Below are 14,421 nucleotides of genomic sequence, written 5' to 3'. Positions count from 1 at the left end.
TGTGTTATCGTTGTTATTGAATGAGGTGATGAATATCAATAGTATTCTGCTGAAATAAACATTAGACTTTAACTAAGTTAGTTCCACAGCTGTGATGGCCGAGTGGTTAAGGCGTTTGATTCGAAATCAAATGGGCTCTGCCCGCGCAGGTTCGAATCGTGCTTTTGTTTTCGTGATTTTATATACACTAACAGACATGAAAATGTTGAGGGAAGTTGAATTAAAACAAGGGTTTTTGATAATGCAAAACAAATTCCATGTGTTGTGAACCGTGTGTTGTGTACATTAAGTGTGAACTTTTATCAGAGAAAAGATCACCATATTTCGCCATGTGAATATATTTTGATGCATGTGTTTGACAATTCGTTCAAATGCAAAATTGACACAGTAAAAGTAGATAAATCCTATATACGCATTGGCCTAAACTTTAACAGCAATACTGATATTTTATCACGTAAGTTTACATCGTGTGCAGGGTATTTTAAACAACTCGCACTCAAAATATTTCGCTGCGAGCAGGGTTCGAACCTGCGCGGGGAGACCCCATTGGATTTCAAGTCCATCGCCTTAACCACTCGGCCATCACAGCTTGCTATTACACTTTGCCATCTAATTCAGAAACTTGCGTTATCGTTGTTATTGAAAAACAATTTTATGAATATGAATAGTGTTATACCGCTTTTACCATTTAACTTAATCTCACGTGCTATGCCACATCTGTGATGGCCGAGTGGTAAATGCGTTTGACTCGAAGTCAAATGGGCTCTGCCCGCGCAGGTCCGAATCTTGCTCGCATCGCTTTGTTTTCGTGAGTGCAAACATTAAACATGTTGAGGGAAGTTGAATTCAATCAATAGTGAAAGAGGGTGTATCCTAAATATCCATCGGCCCAAATTTTAGCATCAATACTAGTATTGAACCACATATAATTATTTCGTATGAATGATAATTTAAACATCTCGCCCTCAAAACAAATCGCTGCGAGCAGGGTTCGAACCTGCGCGGGGAGACCCCATTGGATTTCAAGTCCAACGCCTTAACCACTCGGCCATCACAGCTTGATATCTACCTTAGCTATCTAATGGAGAAACTTGCGATATCGTTGTTATTGAATATCAGGTTTATAAATATCAAAAGTGTTATTCCGCAATACGAATTTAACTATAACTATAATCATAATACAGAGCCGTGATGGCCGAGTGGTTAAGGCGTTGGACTTGAAATCAAATGGGCTCTGCCCGCGCAGGTTCGAATCCTGCTCGCAGCGCTTTGTTTTTATGATTTCATTTACACTAACAGACATTTAAAATGTTGAGTGAAGTTAAGTCAAGGGTTGTTGAAAATGCTAAACAAAATCAATGTGTTCTGAACCATGTGTTTTGTAAATACATTAATTGTGAACGTTTATCAGAGAGAAGACCAACATATTTCGCAATGTGAATATATAATGATGCATGTGTTTAAAATTCGTTCAAATGTGAAACTGTCACAGTAAAAGTCGGTTTATGCATCAGCCTACAGATCAGCATCAATACCGATATTGAATCACGTCTTTTTACATCGTGAAATGATAATTTAAACAACTCGCCCTCAAAACAAATCGTTGCGAGCAGGGTTCGAACCTGCGCGGGGAGACCCCATTGGATTTCAAGTCCAACGCCTTAACCACTCGGCCATCACAGCTTGCTATTACTCCTTGCCATCTAATTCAGAAACTTGTGTTATCGTTGTTATTGAAAAACAATTTTATGAAAATGAATAGTGTTATACCGCTTTTACCATTTAACTTAATCTCATGTACTATGGCACAGCTGTGATGGCCGAGTGGTTAAGGCGTTTGACTCGAAATCAAATGGGCTCTGCCCGCGCAGGTTCGAATCCTGCTCGCAGCGCTTTGTTTTGTGATTTTATATACACTAACAGACATGAAAATGTTGAGGGAAGTTGAATTAAATCAAGGGTTTTTGATAATGCAAAACAAATTCCATGTGTTGTGAACCGTGTGTTGTGTACATTAAGTGTGAACTTCTATCAGAGAAAAGACCACCATATTTCGCCATGTGATTATTTTGATGCATGTGTTTGACAATTCGTTTAAATGCGAAATTGACACAGTAAAAGTAGATAAATCCTATATACGCATTGGCCTAAACTTTAACATCAATACTGATATTTTATCACGTAAGTTTACATCGTGTGTAGGGTATTTTAAACAACTCGCCCTCAAAATATTTCGCTGCGAGCAGGGTTCGAACCTACGCGGGGAGACCCCATTGGATTTCAAGTCCATCGCCTTAACCACTCGGCCATCACAGCTTGCTATTACACTTTGCCATCTAATTCAGAAACTTGCGTTATCGTTGTTATTGAAAAACAATTTTATGAATATGAATAGTGTTATACCGCTTTTACCATTTAACTTAATCTCACGTACTATGCCACATCTGTGATGGCCGAGTGGTTAAGGCATTTGACTCGAAGTCAAATGGGCTTTGCCCGCGCAGGTCCGAATCTTGCTCGCATCGCTTTGTTTTCGTGATTGCAAACATTAAACATGTTGAGGGAAGTTGAATTCAATCAATAGTGAAAGAGGGTGTATCCTAAATATCCATCGGCCCAAATTTTAGCATCAATACTAGTATTGAACCACATATAATTATTTCGTATGAATGATAATTTAAACAACTCGCCCTCAAAACATTTCGCTGCGAGCAGGGCTCGAATTTAACAACAAAATACATCATAATGCAGTTATCTGAGGGAAGTTGCTTTAATTCAAGCGTTGTTGAAAATACTAAACAAAATACGTGTGTTGTGCTTCTGTCAATACATGACTTATAAACATTTATCAGAGGGAAGTCCAACAATCAATGAATTTTGTATTTCTGTCAATATCTCAAGTTGGGCAACACGAATTAACTTTTAGATAAGAAAAGATAATCTTTATTTTACATCGGTTACATTCAACATGGTAACATTAGCTACAAGCTATTGATCATCTTCGTTTAATGAATATAAGACTAAAGGCTGATGTTAAAGCAACTGTGCACCAGATGATCAATTTGCAAGAAAAAAAAGAAAATTGTCGAAAACTGTCATAAACTTGGTATTAATGTGTACAATGCATTGAAACTTATTAACTGAAGTACCACAAGTTTACAATTTATTTAAGTTTAGCAGTTATTTCGTATTTTTCCATTAAATAAAATTACTGGGTATATCTACCTAGAAAAATTCATTCCTTATGCGTGATTGATAGTGCTGATCAAAGACGATATTTTCAGAACATATGAAATGTTTAAGATTATCAGCACTTCAATAAAACATTGAAAAGGGAAGTTATTCAGGTATTTTACTAGTCGATAGAAAATGTATGTGTTTTAAACGATGAGTGTACAATTAACAAAATATTAAGAGTTATTAGTTTTTCTATGATCTCGAGTGAAATAAAATACGATCTTACACTGAAATAAACAAATGTTCTGTTTCTTTTATGCTTGTTTTCGGAGTTTTATTAGTTTTTTTTAATTTAGTTCTTAATTACTCCCTTTTTTTGAAAAGGGTGTTATTTACGCCGCTACCCAAGGGGGTGCCCCTCACACAAAATTATAGCTGTCAACTGTTCTATTTCCGGAATTTGAGAAAATTCTCTGCTATTTATTCTTAAAGTTTTTTGATCGCTCGTTTTTTAGGGCAAAGCTTTTATGAACAGTAATAAATGACGTTTTATAAGTGCAAATATGTTCCAATAAAATAACGGAAACACTTTTATTTTAAGCGGTGCATGAATGCATAACCAAATTACAACGCCGCGATTTAACGAATGAAAATTTGGAAGGTCAAATGTGTTAGCAAAACAAGTGCGGATAATAATTGGATTTTAAACATTTTTCTTATTTTTAGCGTGTGTTTCATGATACATGGATATTTAGTCATCTTACTGTCAGAGATCAGTCTGTTTCGCTTGAAAACCGGTCGTTTTCAAGGTAATGATGAGGACCACGCTAGTTTGCTGACATATTTTGAGGGGTGGGTGGGTAAAAATATCAGATTATCTGTAAATTGCGGTGTGAATTTTCCGAGAAGCTCGTTTTACGTATTACAACGGCAAACAGTTCAAAATACATTTGAACGATGATATAACATTCATTTTATGTTCGAACAGTTGTTTTCGTCTGTAATTTGTTGGGTATGAAAGCAAATATCCGAACATTCAGCTTCAAGATCAAAAACACGTTTGATAAACGGGATAACCGGTAACAAACGGTAAGTTGTTCCAAATATATATTTATTTAAACATTTCGTTAAATTTACCAACATTTTCCGGTTCAAAGTGAAGTGTTCTGTTTTGAACAAGGGGAAGTAACTACAAAGGATTTTAAAAGTAGATCTGAAAGTTGATATTTTCTCTCCTTATTTTGCAATGTATATCAAATTGATATTTTCACTGTTGTTATTTCACTAATAATACCCCATATTTCATCGACAAGCATGAAAGAAATATAGTTCGCTCTTTTTCACTGTGTGTTAATTGTATCATATGTATGTACATGCTGCTTTTGTCAATAAAATTTGAAGTTCGAAGTTCTATATAGCCGTATTATTACCTGCATTTGTTCAGCGGTTTAAGCTTTACCTGATGTTATTGTTTGTAACAGGATCAATGATTTACATATTTCCTATCATTATTTATTGATGGCATGTTTAATGTCGTATTTGTAATTGCCTTAAACTATCATCAGTATTGATATTAAATAATTTCAGTTCATGTGTTTGTCATATCATTTCAACAGCTTACACTCAAAATATATCGCTGCGAGCAGGGTTCGAACCGGCGCGGGGAGACCCCATTGGATTTCAAGTCCAACGCCTTCACTACTCGGCCATCACAGCTTGTTATTACCTTTTGCTCTTTGCTACCTAATCGAGAAATTTGTGTAATCGTTGTTACTGAATAACAAGTTTATGACTATTAATAGTCTGTCTTATACCGCTATAACCATTTCACTTTAACTTATGTACTTTGTACACAGCTGTGATGGCCGAGTGGTTAAGGCGTTTGACTCGAAATCAAATGGGCTCTGCCCGCGCAGGTCCGAATCCTGCTCGCAGCGCTTCCTTTTTTGGTGATTTCATTGCAACCGGTTCTGGCTATCCATGATGAAACGTTTTTTTCTTAGTTTGAGTTTACGAATTAGAAAATAATTAATTCCCTTAGTTAAATGTTACGAACGCTATGTGGCGCTGTAAGTCAGCACGAGAAAATGTAGTATTGGTCAGTGAATTGGTCATTCAGCTTTTGACAGTCAGACTGGCGAGATAAGGCTAATTTTAAAAAGTTAAACATTTTTATGGACCTTGTGTGTATATATAATACAAATTTGAAAAACTTTGTATACATATTTAAAATGTTGATGTATAAGAAATGATATAACTGTATTATAGATTCAAGATTTAAGCTTTCAAAATTCAAGATTTATTTACAGAATATCCAGAAGGTCATTGCCCATGTGGACAATTAATATACAATATAGTGTTTTCAGGTGATTCCATGCATACAAATTACAAACCAAAAGTAAAAATAAATATCAAATACACAAAAACATCAAGTGCAGTAAATCAAAATATTGTACAACATTAACAATTAACATGTCAATAAAGTTATATGTTTAATCACAGATAAGTGGAAATAAAGGGTATACATGTATACAATAGTTGTTCTATGATGAGAGTTATATTTGCAAATATCTGTAACTCCCTATATCGGACAACCTATACAAAACGAAACTATAGGGAGCCTAAGGGAAATCACTAAAACCTTAAAATTTATTTTGGTAATAGTCTTATCTGAATCAGGTAAGATTAGTTTAAAACTGGTAAGGTAACATACTTCAGAGAATCATCGTACATGAAAACTTTGTGTAAATATTCAGTCTAGTAACAATACAGACAGAAAGTAAGTGTCGAAGTGAAAAGTTAAATTTAATAAACACTTATAGATTTAAGTAAGCATACGTACTATTAAACGCGTATTTATTTTGTTTAAGGTAGAGTTACTTCACTAGAAGCATTTCCATATATCATTTATATTCATAACTAACTACATAATACAAAACGTTACATGATAAACGGATAGATCACAATACACATGCAAGAATTAGGACGCATACATATCAACTGATCTAACTAAAATGCACTGTAAACATATATACTAAGTTTTCTTAATAGGTTTTCTTTATCAGATGCGATTAAGTGGATAAACTTTTGCATGTTTGGTCTACGTCTATAGGATAGTGGAATATATTTACGTCTTATATCAGAGTATAGGCCACATTCCAGGACAAAGTGATATTTGTCTTCTAAGACTTGACATGTGTTACATTTCCTCTCATCAATGGGTTTAGGATTGGGCTTCGCCAATCTTCAACTCTCGATCATAAGTCTCTGTGCAGGTACACGTTACCTTGATAAACTAAATCGAAACATTTTAATACTGCATGAGATTGGAGTTTAAAACATGCTATATTGTTATAAACAATGCTCTACTAGAGACATCTAATCTTCCGTTCCAGTTTTTGGATAAAATTATCATTTAGTCTCTGTTTGACATAAGCAAGAAATAATTTATCATTATCTACTCCTTGGAAGAGTCATACATCATAAATACCGCGTGAGCTCAATAGATTTCGTAATAACGAACACTATTTTTTCTTATTAAGATACCTTTCACAGTCATTCAATAAAGTAAGATATATTTTCTTATTAAACTTATTATCACATGTACGTAATAACATAACCCAATACTTTGTAATCGTATTGGATCTAATTGACTGGTAATTTACACGTCCAATCTCACCATAAATAAAATCATTCTGTGTACTTTTTTTAACACCCAACAATCTTTTACAGTATTGCATATGTATTCGCTCTATGGTGTTGCCTTTGACAAAGCCCCAGACTTCACTACCATAATTTAGAATGGGCGAAATAAGCTTATCAAACATGTCTAGCTTATGTTTAATAGTAAGGTCCGTAAATTTATACAAATACTTGTTCATCTTGAAAATTGCTTTTAAAGCTTGACCTATAATTGTATTTTGGGCATTTGAAAATGAGCCCCCGGGAGTAAAAAAAACATTCCCAGATAATTAAACTTATAAACAGTCTAAATTTCATTACCATTATAATAAAAATGTTATTTGACGGCAGCCGTCCTCCTTTCCTTAAAACATTTTTTTTTGTTTTATCAGTATTTACAACTAGTTTCCAACGTTCACAATATTCTGATAATAAATGAAGACTTTCCTGTAATTTCGCAGCATTATTAGCAAACACAATAATATCATCAGCATAAAGTATTAGAAAAAGTTTGAACGAATCAATATTGATACCATAAATACCCTTTTCATAGAAAATTTATTCTAAATCGTTTAAAAACATTGAACACAAGAAAGGCGATAAACATTCTCCTTGTCGTACACATATTACACGTTCATATGTTCCACTCAACTAGTTACAATGCTTTACCCTATATTTGTCTGATGAATACATAGATTTAATGATCACAAATATTTTCCTCGTAATCCTAACTTAATAAGTTTACTCCAGAGATTATCCCGAACAACATAATCAAAGGCTTTAGTAAAATCGAGAAATACACAGTTGCTTACCTTGATTAAGAGCATTAATAAACCAAGAAGTACGAACATAATATCTATAGTACACATATTCGACCTAAATCCAGTTAATTGTACATTGATTGTCTCTCTTAGGTCGGTTATTCTGTGTTCTTTGTACTTTGCTTGTCTCTCTTCGGTGCGTATTCTGTGTTGTTTGAACATTGCTCGTCTCTCTCTGGTCGCGTATTATGTGATGTTTGTACATTGCTTGTCTCTCTCGTGTTGCGTAATTTGTGGTGTTTATACATTGCTCGTCTCTCTCAGGTCGCGTATTATGTGATGTTTGTACATTGCTTGTCTCTCTCGTGTTGCGTAATTTGTGGTGTTTATACATTGCTCGTCTCTCTCAGGTCGCGTATTATGTGATGTTTGTACATTGCTTGTCTTTCTCGTGTTGCGTAATTTGTGATGTTTGTACATTGCTCGTCTCTCTCAGGTCGCGTATTATGTGATGTTTGTACATTGCTTGTCTGACTCAGGTCGTGTATTCTATAGTATCTATACTTTACAAGTCTATCCCAGGCTGCGTATTATGTGATGTTGGTACATTGCTTGTCTCTCTCGTGTTGCGTAATTTGTGGTGTTTATACATTGCTTGTTTCTTTCAGATCGCGTATTGTGAAATGTTTGTACATTGCCTGTGTTTCTCCGTTCGCACGCTGTGTGTTGGTTGCAAATTTCTTGTCCCTCTCCGGTCGCGTATTAAGATAAACAAGCAATCCTTATACAGTGAGAACTACGAAGCATAGCATAGTTTGTACCGGGTTCTTCTCAAGATTGCTCAGCATTTGACATTTGAGTGAATTCATCCATTTGGAGACACATTCAGTGCAATTTTTATGTGAATGTCTCCTTATAAATATGCATCGAGATTTATACAGGTAATGACATAATTTTGACGTTTGTACTCGTGCCAATATAGGACAGAAATTTAAGTGGTGACATGTTTGCTCGAACTGTTAAACCATAAAAAATGATAATAATTATGACACCAATCAGACATATCTAATATATAAGCGCATTGAGCTAAATGAATCCAAGCAAAAAACATGGTGTGAAATTCTTCCCTGAGCCCGAAAAAATGACATCGAGCCAAGCAAACAAAACAAAGTGTGACATTCTTACTGGGGACCGCCAAAATGACATCAAGCGTGGAAACATATCGACCATCAAAATATCGAGCCATCCGATCGGATTTTATAGTAAAAAGAAAACGGTCCTTTTAATCCGGTTCGAGCCAACGAGTATATCGTGCCGTCGAATTTTAACTGTACAAATTTTGGAAGGTATTCAACTAAAAAGCGGGCTGCAGTAAATTATGAAATAATAGCGGTGTCTTGCAATTAATATAACGAAATTATATATACGTATATGATGCTTGTTCAGAATCATTAATGCACATCATTTATTTCTGGTTGGCAAAGCTGGCAATTTTCAAACGAATCTTAGAGTGAGAAAATAGTCCAGGGGGTTTCGGGGGCATGCCCATTCCCTAACAGTATTTTATTCGTAGATCGTCTGTATAAAGATGCATGTATTTTGGTGATTTCATTTACTCTAACAGACATTAAACACGTTAAAGGAAGTTGATTTCAATCAAGGGTTGTTAAAAATGCAAACCAAAATCATTGAGTTGTGAACCTGTAAATACATTACGTGTGAACTTTTATTAGAGAGAAGACCAACATATTTTGCCATGTTAATATATAATGATGCATGTGTTATTCGTTCAAATGTGAAACTATAATAAGTAGGTATATAAGTAAAAGTAGGTTATGCATCGGCTTAAGATAAGCATCAATACCGATATTGAATCACGTTTTTTTTACATCGAGTATACATATGATAATTTAAACAACTCGCCCTCAAAACAAATCGCTGCGAGCAGGGTTCGAACCTGCGCGGGGAGACCCCATTGGATTTCAAGTCCAACGCCTTAACCACTCGGCCATCACAGCTTGATATCTACCTTAGCTATCTAATGGAGAAACTTGCGATATCGTTGTTACTGAATATCAAGTTTATAAATATCAAAAGTGTTATACCGCAATACGAATTTAACTATAACTATATTCATAATACAGAGCTGTGATGGCCGAGTGGTTAAGGCATTTGACTCGAAATCAAATGGGCTCGCTCGCGCAGGTTCGAATCCTGCTCGCAGCGCTTTGTTTTTATGATTTCATTTACACTAACAGACATTTAAAATGTTGAGTGAAGTTGAGTTAAGTCAAGGGTTGTTGAAAATGCTAAACAAAATCAATGTGTTCTGAACCATGTGTTTTGTAAATACATTACTTGTGAACGTTTATCAGAGAGAAGACCAACATATTTCGCCATGTGAATATATAATGATGCATGTGTTTAAAATTCGTCCAAATGTGACACTATCACAGTAAAAGTAGGTGTATGCATCGGCCTACAGATCAGCATCAATACCGATATTGAATCACGTTTTTTTTACATCGAGTATACATATGATAATTTAAACAACTCGCCCTCAAAACAAATCGCTGCGAGCAGGGTTCGAACCTGCGCGGGGAGACCCCATTGGATTTCAAGTCCAACGCCTTAACCACTCGGCCATCACAGCTTGATATCTACCTTAGCTATCTAATGGAGAAACTTGCGATATCGTTGTTACTGAATATCAAGTTTATAAATATCAAAAGTGTTATACCGCAATACGAATTTAACTATAACTATATTCATAATACAGAGCTGTGATGGCCGAGTGGTTAAGGCATTTGACTCGAAATCAAATGGGCTCGCTCGCGCAGGTTCGAATCCTGCTCGCAGCGCTTTGTTTTTATGATTTCATTTACACTAACAGACATTTAAAATGTTGAGTGAAGTTGAGTTAAGTCAAGGGTTGTTGAAAATGCTAAACAAAATCAATGTGTTCTGAACCATGTGTTTTGTAAATACATTACTTGTGAACGTTTATCAGAGAGAAGACCAACATATTTCGCCATGTGAATATATAATGATGCATGTGTTTAAAATTCGTCCAAATGTGACACTATCACAGTAAAAGTAGGTGTATGCATCGGCCTACAGATCAGCATCAATACCGATATTGAATCACGTCTTTTTACATCGTGAAATGATAATTTAAACAACTCGCCCTCAAAACAAATCGCTGCGAGCAGGGTTCGAACCTGCGCGGGGAGACCCCATTGGATTTCAAGTCCAACGCCTTAACCACTCGGCCATCACAGCTTGCTATTACTCCTTGCCACCTAATTCAGAAACTTGTGTTATCGTTGTTATTGAAAAACAATTTTATGAAAATGAATAGTGTTATACCGACATTACCATTTAACTTAATCGCATGTACTATGGCACATCTGTGATGGCCGAGTGGTTAAGGCATTTGACTCGAAATCAAATGGGCTCTGCCCGCGCAGGTTCGAATCCTGCTCGCAGCGCTTTGTTTTGTGATTTTATATACACTAACAGACATGAAAATGTTGTGGGAAGTTGAACTAAATCAAGGGTTTTTGATAATGCAAAACAAATTCCATGTGTTGTGAACCGTGTGTTGTGTACATTACTTGTGAACGTTTATCAGAGAAAAGACCACCATATTTCGCCATGTGAATATATTTTGATGCATGTGTTTGACAATTCGTTCAAATGCGATATTGACACAGTAAAAGTAGATAAATCCTATATACGCATTGGCCTAAACTTTAACATCAATACTGATATTGTATCACGTAAGTTTACATCGTGAGTAGCGTATTTTAAACAACTCGCACTCAAAATATTTCGCTGCGAGCAGGGTTCGAACCTACGCGGGGAGACCCCATTGGATTTCAAGTCCATCGCCTTAACCACTCGGCCATCACAGCTTGCTATTACACTTTGCCATCTAATTCAGAAACTTGCGTTATCGTTGTTATTGAAAAACAGTTTTATGAATATGAATAGTGTTATACCGCTTTTACCATTTAACTTAATCTCACGTACTATGCCACATCTGTGATGGCCGAGTGGTTAAGGCATTTGACTCGAAGTCAAATGGGCTTTGCCCGCGCAGGTCCGAAACTTGCTCGCAGCGCTTTGTTTTCGTGATTGCAAACATTAAACATGTTGAGGGAAGTTGAATTCAATCAATAGTGAAAGAGGGTGTATCCTAAATATCCATCGGCCCAAATTTTAGCATCAATACTAGTATTGAACCACATATAATTATTTCGTATGAATGATAATTTAAACAACTCGCCCTCAAAACATTTCGCTGCGAGCAGGGCTCGAATTTAACAACAAAATACATCATAATGCAGTTATCTGAGGGAAGTTGCTTTAATTCAAGCGTTGTTGAAAATACTAAACAAAATACGTGTGTTGTGCTTCTGTCAATACATGACTTATAAACATTTATCAGACGGAAGTCCAACAATCAATGAATTTTGTATTTCTGTCAATATCTCAAGTTGGGCAACACGAATTAACTTTTAGATAAGATAAGATAATCTTTATTTTACATCGGTTACATTCAACATGGTAACATTAGCTACAAGCTATTGATCACCTTCGTTAAATGAATATAAGACTAAAGGCTGATGTTAAAGCAACTGAAAGCAAGAAAATTGTCGAAAACTGTCATAAACTTGGTATTAATGTGTACAATGCATTGAAACTTTCTAACTGAAGTACCACAAGTTTACAATTTATTTAAGTTTAGCAGTTATTTCGTATTTTTCCATTAAATAAAATTACTGGGTATGTCTACCTAGAAGAATTCATTCCTTATGCGTGATTGATAGTGCTGATCAAAGACGATATTTTCAGAACATATGAAATGTTTAAGATTATCAGCACTTCAATAAGACATTGAAAAGGGAAGTTATTCAGGTATTTTACTAGTCGATAGAAAATGTATGTGTTTTAAAAGATGAGTGTACAATTAACAAAATATTAAGATGTAACTATCTTTGCAGTATATCATGGCATAACATAAATATTTAAATGTTTTTTCATATTATCCACCTCAGTGAGAAAACTGTAAAATGAGGCTAGTAATATTAAAGCTAAAATGAATTTAAAAACAACCTCTACTGTTGCTCTATACTAAATATATAGAGGATATTTGTTTATTTCAGTGTAAGATCGTATTTTATTTCACGAGTGTCATAGAAAATATAGTTTTTCTATGATCACGAGTGAAATAAAATACGATCTTACACTGAAATAAACAAATGTTCTGTTTCTTTTATGCTTGTTTTCGGAGTTTTATTAGTTTTTTTTAATTTAGTTCTTAATAACTCCCTTTTTTGAAAAGGGTGTTATTTACGCCGCTACCCGTGGGGCGCCCCTCACGCAAAATTATAGCTGTCAACTGTTCTATTTCCGGTTTGTTGAGAAAAATTCTCTGCTATTCATTCTTATAGTTTATTGATCGCTCGTTTTTTAGGGCAAACCTTTTATGAACAGTAATTAATTAAGTTTTATAAGTGCACATATGTTCCAATAAAATAACGAAAACACTTTTATTTTAAGCGGTGCATGAATGCATAACCAAATTACAACGCCGCGATTTAACGAATGAAAATTTGGAAGGTCAAATGTGTTAGCAAAACAAGTGCGGATAATAATTGGATTTTAAACATTTTTCTTAGTTTTAGCGTGTGTTTCATGATACATGGATATTTAGTCATCTTACTGTCAGAGATCAGTCTGTTTCGCTTGAAAACCGGTCGTTTTCAAGGTAATGATGAGGACCACGCTAGTTTGCTGACATATTTTGAGGGGTGGGTGGGTAAAAAAATCAGATTATCTGTAAATTGCTGTGTAAATTTTCCGGGAAGCTCGTTTTACGTATTACAACGACAAACAGTTCAAAATACATTTGAACGATGATATAGCATTCATTTTATGTTCGAACAGTTGTTTTCGTCTGTAATCTGTTTGGTATGAAAGCAAATATCCGAACATTCAGCTTCAAGATCAAAAACACGTTTGATAAACGGGATAACCGGTAACAAACGGTAAGTTGTTCCAAATATATATTTATTTAAACATTTCGTTAAATTTACCAACATTTTCCGGTTCAAAGTGAAGTGTACTGTTTTGAACAAGGGGAAGTAACTACAAAGGATTTTAAAAGTAGTTCTGAAAGTTGATATTTTCACTCCTTATTTTGCAATGTATATCAAATTGATATTTTCACTGTTGTTATTTCACTAATAATACCCCATATTTCATCGACAAGCATGAAAGAAATATAGTTCGCTCTTTTTAACTCTGTGTGTTAATTGTATTTGTTGCATTATAAATGTAATGGCCATAGGAATTTACATGCTGTTTTGCCAATAAAATTTGAAGTTCGAAGTTCTCAGCCGTATTATTACCTGCATTTGCTCAGCGGTTTAAGCTTTACCTGATGTTATTGTTTGTAACAAGATAAATGATTTACATATTTCTTATCATTATTTATGGATGGCATGTTTAATGTCGTATTTGTTATAGCCTTAAATATCATCAGTACTGATATTGAATAATTTCGGTTCATGTGTTTGTCATATCATTTCAACAGCTTGCACTCAAAATGTTTCGCTGCGGGCAGGGTTCGAACCTGCGCGGGGAGACCCCATTGGATTTCAAGTCCAACGCCTTAACCACTCGGCCATCACAGCTTGCTATTACTCTTTGCTACCTAATGGAGAAATTTGTGTTATCGTTGTTATTGAATAACAAGTTTATGACTATTAATAGTCTTATACCGCTATTACCA

At 35.0% G+C, this 14,421-nt stretch overlaps 17 non-coding genes across 17 annotated transcripts; 7 read left to right on the top strand and 10 right to left on the bottom strand.

Annotated features, from left to right (window-relative positions):
- Positions 1 to 507: 507 nt before the first annotated feature.
- Trnas-uga (transfer RNA serine (anticodon UGA)) lies at positions 508 to 589 on the bottom strand. The gene has a single exon. It is a non-coding gene; the product is annotated as a tRNA-Ser (tRNA).
- A 387-nt stretch (positions 590 to 976) lies between these two features.
- Positions 977 to 1,058, bottom strand: Trnas-uga (transfer RNA serine (anticodon UGA)). Its single transcript has one exon. It is a non-coding gene; the product is annotated as a tRNA-Ser (tRNA).
- Positions 1,059 to 1,185: 127 nt separating this feature from the next.
- On the top strand, positions 1,186 to 1,267 carry Trnas-uga (transfer RNA serine (anticodon UGA)). Its single transcript has one exon. It is a non-coding gene; the product is annotated as a tRNA-Ser (tRNA).
- A 334-nt stretch (positions 1,268 to 1,601) lies between these two features.
- Trnas-uga (transfer RNA serine (anticodon UGA)) lies at positions 1,602 to 1,683 on the bottom strand. The gene has a single exon. It is a non-coding gene; the product is annotated as a tRNA-Ser (tRNA).
- Positions 1,684 to 1,810: 127 nt separating this feature from the next.
- Trnas-cga (transfer RNA serine (anticodon CGA)) lies at positions 1,811 to 1,892 on the top strand. Its single transcript has one exon. It is a non-coding gene; the product is annotated as a tRNA-Ser (tRNA).
- A 342-nt stretch (positions 1,893 to 2,234) lies between these two features.
- On the bottom strand, positions 2,235 to 2,316 carry Trnas-uga (transfer RNA serine (anticodon UGA)). The gene has a single exon. It is a non-coding gene; the product is annotated as a tRNA-Ser (tRNA).
- Positions 2,317 to 4,811: 2,495 nt separating this feature from the next.
- On the bottom strand, positions 4,812 to 4,893 carry Trnas-uga (transfer RNA serine (anticodon UGA)). Its single transcript has one exon. It is a non-coding gene; the product is annotated as a tRNA-Ser (tRNA).
- A 139-nt stretch (positions 4,894 to 5,032) lies between these two features.
- Trnas-cga (transfer RNA serine (anticodon CGA)) lies at positions 5,033 to 5,114 on the top strand. Its single transcript has one exon. It is a non-coding gene; the product is annotated as a tRNA-Ser (tRNA).
- A 4,441-nt stretch (positions 5,115 to 9,555) lies between these two features.
- Positions 9,556 to 9,637, bottom strand: Trnas-uga (transfer RNA serine (anticodon UGA)). The gene has a single exon. It is a non-coding gene; the product is annotated as a tRNA-Ser (tRNA).
- Positions 9,638 to 9,764: 127 nt separating this feature from the next.
- Trnas-cga (transfer RNA serine (anticodon CGA)) lies at positions 9,765 to 9,845 on the top strand. Its single transcript has one exon. It is a non-coding gene; the product is annotated as a tRNA-Ser (tRNA).
- Positions 9,846 to 10,190: 345 nt separating this feature from the next.
- Trnas-uga (transfer RNA serine (anticodon UGA)) lies at positions 10,191 to 10,272 on the bottom strand. The gene has a single exon. It is a non-coding gene; the product is annotated as a tRNA-Ser (tRNA).
- Positions 10,273 to 10,399: 127 nt separating this feature from the next.
- Trnas-cga (transfer RNA serine (anticodon CGA)) lies at positions 10,400 to 10,480 on the top strand. Its single transcript has one exon. It is a non-coding gene; the product is annotated as a tRNA-Ser (tRNA).
- Positions 10,481 to 10,819: 339 nt separating this feature from the next.
- On the bottom strand, positions 10,820 to 10,901 carry Trnas-uga (transfer RNA serine (anticodon UGA)). Its single transcript has one exon. It is a non-coding gene; the product is annotated as a tRNA-Ser (tRNA).
- A 127-nt stretch (positions 10,902 to 11,028) lies between these two features.
- On the top strand, positions 11,029 to 11,110 carry Trnas-cga (transfer RNA serine (anticodon CGA)). Its single transcript has one exon. It is a non-coding gene; the product is annotated as a tRNA-Ser (tRNA).
- A 344-nt stretch (positions 11,111 to 11,454) lies between these two features.
- Trnas-uga (transfer RNA serine (anticodon UGA)) lies at positions 11,455 to 11,536 on the bottom strand. The gene has a single exon. It is a non-coding gene; the product is annotated as a tRNA-Ser (tRNA).
- A 127-nt stretch (positions 11,537 to 11,663) lies between these two features.
- Positions 11,664 to 11,745, top strand: Trnas-cga (transfer RNA serine (anticodon CGA)). The gene has a single exon. It is a non-coding gene; the product is annotated as a tRNA-Ser (tRNA).
- Positions 11,746 to 14,241: 2,496 nt separating this feature from the next.
- Positions 14,242 to 14,323, bottom strand: Trnas-uga (transfer RNA serine (anticodon UGA)). Its single transcript has one exon. It is a non-coding gene; the product is annotated as a tRNA-Ser (tRNA).
- Between the last annotated feature and the right edge of the window lie 98 nt (positions 14,324 to 14,421).

The sequence above is a fragment of the Mya arenaria genome, chromosome 15 (genome assembly GCF_026914265.1).
Source record: "Mya arenaria isolate MELC-2E11 chromosome 15, ASM2691426v1".
NCBI lineage: Eukaryota > Metazoa > Mollusca > Bivalvia > Myida > Myidae > Mya > Mya arenaria.
The sequence above is the reverse complement of the archived record's forward strand: the minus strand, read 5'-3'. Positions and strand labels throughout refer to the sequence as shown.